General features: G+C 35.8%; 1 pseudogene; it reads right to left on the reverse strand.

The window, feature by feature from the left end:
• Positions 1-5511: 5511 nt before the first annotated feature.
• Positions 5512-10043, reverse strand: LOC149555822 (putative disease resistance protein At5g47280; annotated as a pseudogene).
• Between the last annotated feature and the right edge of the window lie 268 nt (positions 10044-10311).

Here is a 10311-nt window from a genome sequence, read left to right on the forward strand (position 1 = left end):
GAAGGTGAATCGCAACTAGTGTTGAATGACATCGCCCAAGGTGAAATGGAAACTTGGTAATTAGATAAACATGGCATGTTGATACAAAGTTCGTTGGACAAATTTGATGAATTATATTAATCACGTGTAATAAGGGAAGCCAACGAGGTGGCATACACATTGTCAAAGTTGGGAGCTAATTTGAAAATTTGTATTTTAGAGGAGGATTTTTGCAACCTAGACCTGTACAAACTGATGCCACCATTGCATCAAAATCTCTAAAAGTAGACATTCCTTATGTAAATGGAGGTAGACGAGATCATAGATGACTAAGTACCCATAATTTTGGCATGTGTGGTAGATTGGCAAGATTGGGTAATAATGGTAGTTAACATTAGGAGTTGTTCCTTGTCACAAACTTTCAAATACTCACCTTCCAAATTTTATTTTTATCTAAAAATTTGAGGCACAGAAGAGAGGTGTAGTGGCAAGATGGAGGCAAACTTTTCCTTGGCTACAGATGGGGAAATCCTATGCTCCAAGGGGTTGATTTCAACCATGTGGCTCAAGAATGTGTTCATGTTCGATGGAGAATTTTTCTAGGAGGCGCTAAAGTTATTTTTTAGTGAAGAATATCTACAAAAAGATTAACATCCAAGGTCAAATTTGGAGATTTCATCTTTGTTTTTGGCTTTATCACTTATGGTGCTTGATTTGAAACTAGAGGTGATCTATTTGGTGAGAGAATGTGTACAGCCGAAGTGGGGTGGCGGAATTTAAGATATTTTCATAATGGCGGAGTTGGGGGTTATTACCCGCATGGAAAATCAACCTCGGTGGATGATTGGTGGTGCCCCAAGTGAGTTGTAACCCTTACCAGTGTGGTCGGCTAGCGCTCTTGTTGAAGTACATCTCCCATTTTCTCGAAAAGGGTGGTGCAAGTTGTTGGAGTTCTTGCATGCTATGGAGTTGGATCAGGTTTTCATTAGGTACTGAGTGGTGAGGAAGTGCAAAGTGACAACCTAGAAGTCAAATGCGCTTATGGGTGAGGATAGGAAGTTGAGAATCTGAAGGCAAATTTTGGTAAGATAGAGTAAGAGGAGCTTTGAGCGGGATGGTGTTGGTTCTGTTGGGGCCAGGCTTAATCGATTCATACGAACATGGGCCTAGCCACTCTTAGCCAATAGCCTAGGGCCACTGTTATTCATTAGGCTCAAGCTATTGGCTAAGAGTGAGCTGAGCCTACTCTTAGCTAGTATTAGTCAATGGTTTGAGTGTGTTAGTTAAGCCCCTTGTTTTGGGGGTGGTTTTTTGTCTATGGATTCAAATGCCTCTAGTTAGCAGGGAGTTGGGCCAGGTGTTGATCTGCTGATCTGTTCCCTAGCTAAGTTTATAGATGTCTCTGGAACAAGCATTGATGTGTCTTTGCTTCTTCTCGTATGAAAGATTCTGGTGGGAGGTAGGCTTATTGCAAGGATGGTGTTGTTAGGGAAAGTATTGGGATTCTGAATTTTACCAAAAAAGATGTAGGGAAGTGGTTTTAATATGTTTAGGTTGAGTAGCGTTTGGTTTGGTTTTGGAAGTCTAGGTGTATGGATCATATTTATGTAAATTATGTGGTCATTTTGCTATGATGTATGTAAAGGGTTGGGTGGCAATTTTTGTTGGGAAGGTTTTTTTTTAATTGGGTTGGCATGGATATGTCCATGACATATGGAAGGGTCTTCTTGCCTCTAATGGCATATCTTGATATATAATTTCTTTTTTAGTATTAATATAAAGACTTTATTAATGATAGCAGATCTACACTATGTAATTGATTTTAAGAAATGTTAGTGTACTATTGCATTAATCCTAAGTGATATTAAAAATTTAAGATATATTTAAATCATAATCCTAAATCTAATCTTGGCCAACTTGAAACATGTAACCTCAAACTTAACTCTAACCCTAATTAAATATTAAGTTAAATTGTAAACCTAATCTAATTATAATTCTAAAATTAACCATAATAGTTCTTTGTTTCCTTTCATTCAATTACACAAATCATTCCTATTGCTAATCGTTGCATGTACATAAATGCACAACTACTAGTTAATTTCATCTTTCAAATCTAATTGAAGTTTTAATTCAATTAAATCTTCTAAAATCTAAAAAATTAATTTTATGAGAAATTGAAATTTAAAAATTAGAAAATCTTCATAAACTGAAAAATCTATTTTTTCTAAAAATACAAAATCAGAAATGATTCTGGAGTATCAATTTTCAATTTTTGGAAACTTTATCTCTTTAAAATTGAAAATATCTCAAATTTTATCCTTTGTCTTTTTCAATTTAAAATTGGAAACTTTTCAATTTTTCCTCCAGTCTCTTTCATCCTTGTCCATTCATCGTGATTTTCCCAAATTGATCTCAACCATTTATGGATTTCCAAAAAATCTATATAAACAATTCTCATATATCTTAATTTCATAACTGACTTTCAGATCGAACCTATGTCATTTTTCTATCATTTGAAATCCTATCTTTTTATCATATTTGTTGGAGCTCGGAGTCTAAGTGCTACCAAAATCACAGCTGTGTGCACACTTCATATGACCAAAGAGAAATAACCAAATCTTGGAGTATTTGATTGGTTTGCATATTTTATTATGTTATTCCAATTATTTAATGCTTCTTATTTTGTTGAACATTCATAGCCTCATGTTTGGTAGCTTATGCGATTTCATTATTAGATCATTTGGTGCTACTAATCCTCATTTATTGAGTGTGTAGATTTAAGCCTATACACTAACTAATTATTTTATAGAGGTCTAAATAGAGAGGGGATTGGGGAAGTTATGTCTGAACTAAAGTACAAATCATTTTTATGAAAACCTGAGCCTCCTACTGACACCGAGTTAATCGATATTTTCCCCAACACACATAAATAGCCCAGTCGCTACAATATCAATATATTGTCACTTCCATTTATAGTTATAGCCTTCAAGTTTGTCAATCTACCAATCTCATAACTAAATTTTGAATAGATAATCTATAGCTAGACTAGTGAATATCTTCATTTTCCACCTGATTGTTGTACCCATGTAAACATTTTGGTCATGTTCATATGGCTTGCCACTTCCTCCCAAGTTGCTTTTGTCTGCATGATTAGTTTGATTTTATATGATTAGTCTGATGTTTTCATTGTATTTTATCTCTTGATCAGTCCATGGGCCTTTTAATGACTTGGTAAAAATTCCACCAATTATTTTGGTTCATCCAAGTTTTATTTATTCTATTCAACTTTCGTTCCATACTAGAGTGGGCCACTTGTCAGATTTCATGATCTTTTTGAGATACCCTAGTAGGTGAACTATAGCTACTTCTGCAATTCGACAAGTACCCATTTTCTATAGAGGGATCTCATATAAGATTTTAATCCTTAATCTTGAATCTGCTCATGGTAACTTGCTTTTGAGTTCTTTTGTCTGCCTACATTTGAGATAGAGATAGATAGAGGGGTACTGAGAAATGTTGTTGGTAAGAGAGACAATATTAATTAATAACAATCAAACCAGAGTACTGATCCAAGTCATAATCTAAGATTGAGGATGAAAAAAATGTCAGTGTATGAGTTGTTATTCTTAGAAGAAGGAGAGCCAAGGCTTTTATTCTCTAATCAATTAGAGCCACCAAAATTTAATAAGTGCTTGCAAAGTGTGACAATAGGAGGGAAACAATGCAAGAGAAAATGCACCCTCTAGTGGCAAATAACACTTGTGATTTCCTTTCACTTCTCCTAAAGCACTGAGCTTTTAAAAATCAATAGACATTTTGATTGACATAAGAGGACAGGTAAGAAAAGATACAAAACCAAATTGATTGCAGAATGCATTGATCAGTACAAGGAAATTGACCAGGGTTCATAATTTTAAAATTAAAAATTTTGATGTTGAAAGAAGATTTCTTCCAATTAAAAAGAGAGAGTTGCACGGGGAAGCAGACGTCGTACCATAAGATTTGCTAATTGGGCCTTATATTAGAAGAAAGGACTTCTCAATTTTCAATTTACAGTGGCTGGTTTTGGGTTGAGGCTAGAAAATCCCCTACCAATTTAAGTGTTGTTTGTAAAAATGATTTGATTTGAACACACCTAGTAGATTTTGGGTAAGATGTAAGTCCCTAGAATAAAATGATACAGAATATCCAGATTGATGGAGGCTTTTTAGTCCCAGAAAAAATACTTTTAGCCCCTAACAAAAATATAACAATCAATAAGAATGATGAAATTATTAAACATAAATATATTTTAAAAATAAATCATTTTCAATTTTGGACTATTAAGATATTTCTTTTTTTTTAAATTAATTGTATGCTCGTACATTAATTTGCAAGGACTAATAACAATGTACAAAGTTTTCTAGAATAACAAAAAGATTAGCTCACCAACATTGAAATATATATATATATTCCACTAATTGTCAAAATAATTTAAAAATGTTAATACAAAATTATAATATACTATAAAATTAAAAAGTCAAATGTATTATTTATTGAAATAAAATAATAGTATATTAATTGTAAATGAATATATATACAAGTCCCTTATTCAATTAAATTAGCAAAAGTAAAACAATATTATTAAATTTAGTTACATGATAATAAATTTAAAAACTATGTACCAATCAAAAAATTAAAAATTAAAAACTATCAAACTTAAATATAGTCCAAATTGATTTTAATAATATGTTAAACTTTTTATAAAAGTGGTTCCTACTTTTAGAAAGATTTTGACTTCTGTCATACATAGAGTCCCATATCAGAATTTTTTTGGCAAAGGGCGTGATAGAAATTTTGCATGGAGTATTCATTTTTCTCCTCACTATGGATCTTCTTGTTCTCTTGTATCTTGATGATGGATCATGTAGTATGATCCAAAACATTGATGGTAAAAAAACTCTACACAATCAAATCCAGAAATTACGTACTTATACTGATGAATCATGTACTATGATCCAAAACATTAATGATAAAAAAACTCTACACAATCAAATCCAGAAATTTCGTACTTATACTGATTCTATTTGTTTTCCACCATCTCCCAGATGTATGTTAAGGCTTAAGAATTTATAAATTCCTTTCCATTTGCCAAACCCAAGAAAATGTAATATGCGGCAAAGAAAAATTTTGATCTGCTAATTTCTTACTTTAGGAAAACACGTTCAAGCACGAGCGAAAGGATTTAATTGTTGCTCAGGCACAATTTACCATGAAAAGAACATTGCAGCATGATCACTCGTGTGTCTGCTGTAGCTAGGAACTAAAACCCTTCATAATTTAAAAATTAAAACATATGACATAAATAAAATATTGACGGTAGTGCTAAGCACTCTGTGATCCTGCCATAAGTTTAAAGTGCAGAGATAGAACTCCAACCCCAATGACACAAATGGTCTTAATTTCTAACTCCGCTTGTAAAACTAGAAAGAAAATTACTGAACCCATGGTCCACAGTCACTGTTCACAATATAAATGATTGCCGGAGCAAAGTTATGTGTCCAGAAACTCTAACCTAAATGTTGGTTCTGCAATTATCACATTAATCGACTCACGGAAACGAGACCACTCTTTTTTCAATTGCTCGTCGCAGATCACATCTGACAAAGACGTAAGGCCATTAACCATTCTAGGAAGTTTCTTGATTTTTTTGCAGTCACCCATGTTGAGAATTTTGAGTCTCTCCAACTTATTGAAGTCACGTGGAAGAGCCTCCAAGCCTTGACAAGGAAATGTAAATTTCCAAGTTCATAAATTGAGGCTGGCAGTTCTTTGAGATTCAGACAAGCAACTAAGCTCAGCACTTGAAGAGATCCTGCGAGCTTCCCTAGATTCTCAAGAATCTTGCGAAGTTGATGGCAATTTGTTATAGACAGTGTTTTCAGTGAAGTGAAATTGCAAATACCAACAGGAAATTCCTCAATATCCTCACAGCAGTCAATATTAATCTCTTCAAGTTTAAGCAGCTTTGAGCACACTTCAATGTCCAATCGTCCCTTATCAGTGCTGCAGAGACTCAGTGAGAGCTTCCTGAGATTTCCTAAATATTGAAAATAATCTAGATCAGGGACAATCAATTTTTCAAGCTGAAGGCTCTTCAGTTGAACCAATGAACTAAAGGTTGACATGCTGTCAATTTTAGCCCTAAGGATTTCTGGTTGATTATGATAAGAATTTTCAACCGAGACATTTCCTGCACAAATGGTGGAAGGAAATATTCATTTCCATCAAATATCAATACAAGAGCACGGGCCTCCGGAAACTCCAACTTAGGCCATTTATTCTCTTTCATTGGACCTGCAAAAGTATTCAAAACCTTTTAAAGAAGGAATATATATATTTTGATGGGCCTCACTCATTTGCTTGAAGCCTGATACTTGTGAATATCAATAAACCAATTTAAAGCAATCAACCTGTGCGAATGGCAATAATCTCAGCGGCTTTTATATCTCCATGTGAGCGATCTTCCCAGCAAGATAATGGAGATAATATCAACCTTTTGCATATCTTGTCATTTTGGTTGTTGTCCGCAGATTTCGCACAATAAATAGCCAAACGCTGCAACATATTATGTTGAACTGAATATATGTCACAATTGCTGGGAAAGCAAGAGTTAAGATGCATTCAATCTTCAGTGAGACATCTGTTTCAAGTTCTCAAAATGAAGTAGCAACATCTCAATGATTACAAATTTTGAGTTGAAGTAAAATGATTATATGTCCAAACTCCATTTAGATCATGCTGGAAGAAATGGGAGATTTACTCATTCGGCTTGATGATCACTATCTATATCTTTCTGCTACATATTTCAATGCAATTTCAACAAAAGAATCTAAAAGAAGACACTCACCTTGAATTATGAGTTAGCTGTACCGAATTCAAGAGCCCTCTTTTTTCGAGATCAACAAGAATCATCGACACATGCTCTAGGCTTAAGTTGTGAACATGAATCCAAATATAAAACAAAGCATCAACTGGGATTTTTTTAACTTCAGGAAACAATATCAGGTCCAAAAAGCATTTTTTTGTATCATTGTCCAGATCTTCTATGCTCAGTGCTAGGCGCTTGAGAACATCCTCTTCATAAGATCTAATATTGATTCGTCTTCCTTGTGAAAGCTACCTTTTGGCGTATTCCCAATATGCATTTTCACTGTATTTATGTAAATAACGTCCAATCACCTCCAATACAAGTGGTAATCCTAGACATTCTTTTGCTACCTGTTAGTATAGACTAGTTAGCCACAATATAATCTCAAAGAGTGGCCTTCAGATCTACACATATTGAACTAAACGAACCGAGCTTCTTAAATTGCAAACACGGAATGGATAGCAGATCTACACAATATCAGCTAGCAAAATATAATGTCGTATTATGGCAAATTTAGCAGACTTCAGGTTCACTAAAATCAATAAATGAGACGTAGATAGACATAGGTATACCTCTTTGACTGGTTTCTTGTTGAACCATCCATCTGGAATGCTTTCTTGTCCAAAGGCCCAATAACAAAAGAGGGATAGAGAATCTTCCTATCCAAGCGAAGACATATAATGAGTGCTATCAAGGTGTATGGAATTGACACTGTCCCTGACTGTAACAACAATCTTGCATCCCTCTCCTTCAAACAACAATTCTTCTAGATTAACATTTGGCGCCACATCATCTAATATGACTAGAATATTTTCTCGCTTAAGCCTGAGTATTTCCTGAAGAGCCTCATGAATGCTCTCACTCTGAGAATCAGGCAACGGTTGATCCCCAGTAATCATTTTCCATATGCTCTCAAGAATCGTCTTGTTATCTGGTAGCTGTGAAACTGTTTGAAAAATTATCTTGTCTCCAAAACGTTCTGAGAAGAAGAATGGAGAACGTAAGGTCAGGGAAATCAGAAAAGAACGCAAGGGTCATTTCCAATAGATAGACAAGTATTAGTAAGGTCTCATTAGTAATTAATTAACAAACATAAATAAGTTTATTTGCTAAATTGCTAATTCATTGAGTCTATATCGTATTTGTGTTGTTTTTCTTCTCCTACTAAGGGCAGTTTTTTCTGCGATGTGGTGGCCAATAAATTGCAAGGGTTGAGCACATATGCAGATTCGTAATCACCACAGCAATATATGAATTCTTTCAACTCTCCCATTACTGTTGTCGTTAGAATGCATTGGGAAGTAAGTTAGGATCAAGATATTGAAATTTGACTTCTTTATTAAGAGGTTGACGGGCAAGTCTAATCACGATTCGGTGATGTTACCAATATACACAAGTGTGAACACAAAGAGCATACTACAGTAAGTGAGATCAGGTCTTATGTTCTAGTCTCCCTAAAAGTTTAACGTAGGATTGTAGCCAGGCTAAAAATCCCCACGCAACTTTGCCAACCAAACTAGAAGCTCTAAACACACCACTTCCTCATTGGAAACATTTTGTAACTTGTCATTTTGATATCAGAGGACAAGCCCACTTCCCAGTGAAAATAAAAGCTATCCTAAGCATAAGTATTCCGCATATTGGCCACTTGACCTGATAGTAAGGTCTTGATAGATCAGGGGCTCGAATGGATGGATCAAAGATGAGAAGGGGAGGACAGATGTCTTCACAGGAGTGACCAAACAGGATAGCTTAAGAGAAAGAGGAGAGCAGAGCAAAAAAGAGTACAGATTAAGGGGAAGAAGAGAGGACTACACCAAGTAAAGCAAGATGATGAATAAATGATCTTCATACGCGTAAAAGAGGAGAGGAGGGGGTTATTGAAGGGAAGAGAGGAGATATGAATGGCCGTTAAGCTCTTTAAGAAGAAGGAGAGGTAGAGGATATATTGAGAAGATGGGGGAGAAGATTGCATTGACATAAGCAAGTTGAGGATTCAATTGCCTCTAACCACTTCAATGAAGACAGAAGAGAAAGAGGGGAAGGGGAGAGGATTTCACATTAAAGGTGGAGGCATGAATGGTGTTCAGAAACTTTGAGGAGGCGAAGACAGATCGAGGGGAAGGAGAACAGAATCCAGAAACCACATTAAGGCATGAATCATTTTCAGGCACTGTGAGGAGGAGAGGATGGAAGAGGACTATCCAGCCTTGTCAACAGGAGATGGTTCACACAATGAAGAGCTCATCAATAGCAGACGAGAAACAGTTAACAAATACCAAGGGAAAAGGATTCCCCTGAATGACTAACTGAGGAAGATTTCCATGCTAGAGAAGCTCCCTAACTTAAGCATGAGATTATATACTTAAAAAGGAGGTCGAAACATAACCTATACATAGAGATCGCCACAAACCAGAGGTAAATTGTCTCGTCACACCATGGTTAAGGTTGTGGGTATGATTGATGTTTTGAATATAGGCTTATCTGAGTGCGATGGAACACATACAGTTCCTGCATCCGATTGCTAAAGTGATGCACATTTTACCTAGCAGCGAAATAGGTTGCCCAGCACTTGGGCAAATATAGGCCAACATTAAAATAGCCTCCTCTTCTCAGATCTAATTCCTATCAAAGCCCGGACAATACAAAAACAAGTATTTAACAAAATTCCTTGATTCAACACGAATTTTTGTGTGGGTGTGTGTAAATGGTTAACTTATGGTTTCAGCATCCCTCCTGAGAGCAACTCCCAAAAAATGCATTTTACGAGATTACTTGATTCAAAGAGTAAATATATGGTCTATTTACGTTGGATATCAGAATCCCTACAGAGAGCAGCAACCAAGGTTGTTTTGCCACTGCCCGCAATTCCCATCACTCCGATCTTATTGAAATTATCTTCAAATAACCACCTTTTCAAATCCGCTACTTGATTCTCCAAACCCACGCTATGTTTGGGTAGTTTTGGAATGTATGAGTCTGCAAATGAAGATGAGGGTTGCAAGCATAACAACCCCTCGCTCACCCATTGTCCCAATTTTTGATAGCCTGAGAGAAGGGTATCGACACCCGCATCAACAGGCCTAGAGAGAAGTTCTCTAACAACCTCTCTAGCAGCTCCTTGAAGAAGCGCGAGAACATAGGCAGAAACCATTTTGTTAGCGTATCGGGGGTGATTAGGGAAGCCACTTATTTATCAATGACTCCTAGAGTGAAGTGGAAATGGCGAGATATGAAAGTTGAGAGGAAACTTTTTGCAGTGTTGATTCCACGCTGAATTGTACTCATTTAGCGAGCAAGCAAACAAATTGAATGCGGGATGTTGGAAGCAGAGTGGAAATTTCTCGCACATTTTTTCCACGATGAATTGTCTGCATTTAGGGAGCGAGCAAGAAAATTTTCCACATATGGGGCCCTTCTTC

This window comes from Cupressus sempervirens, chromosome 5 (genome assembly GCF_028749045.1).
Source record: "Cupressus sempervirens isolate cs-2001-9-10 chromosome 5, ASM2874904v1, whole genome shotgun sequence".
In the NCBI taxonomy this organism is placed as follows: Eukaryota; Viridiplantae; Streptophyta; class Pinopsida; order Cupressales; family Cupressaceae; genus Cupressus; species Cupressus sempervirens.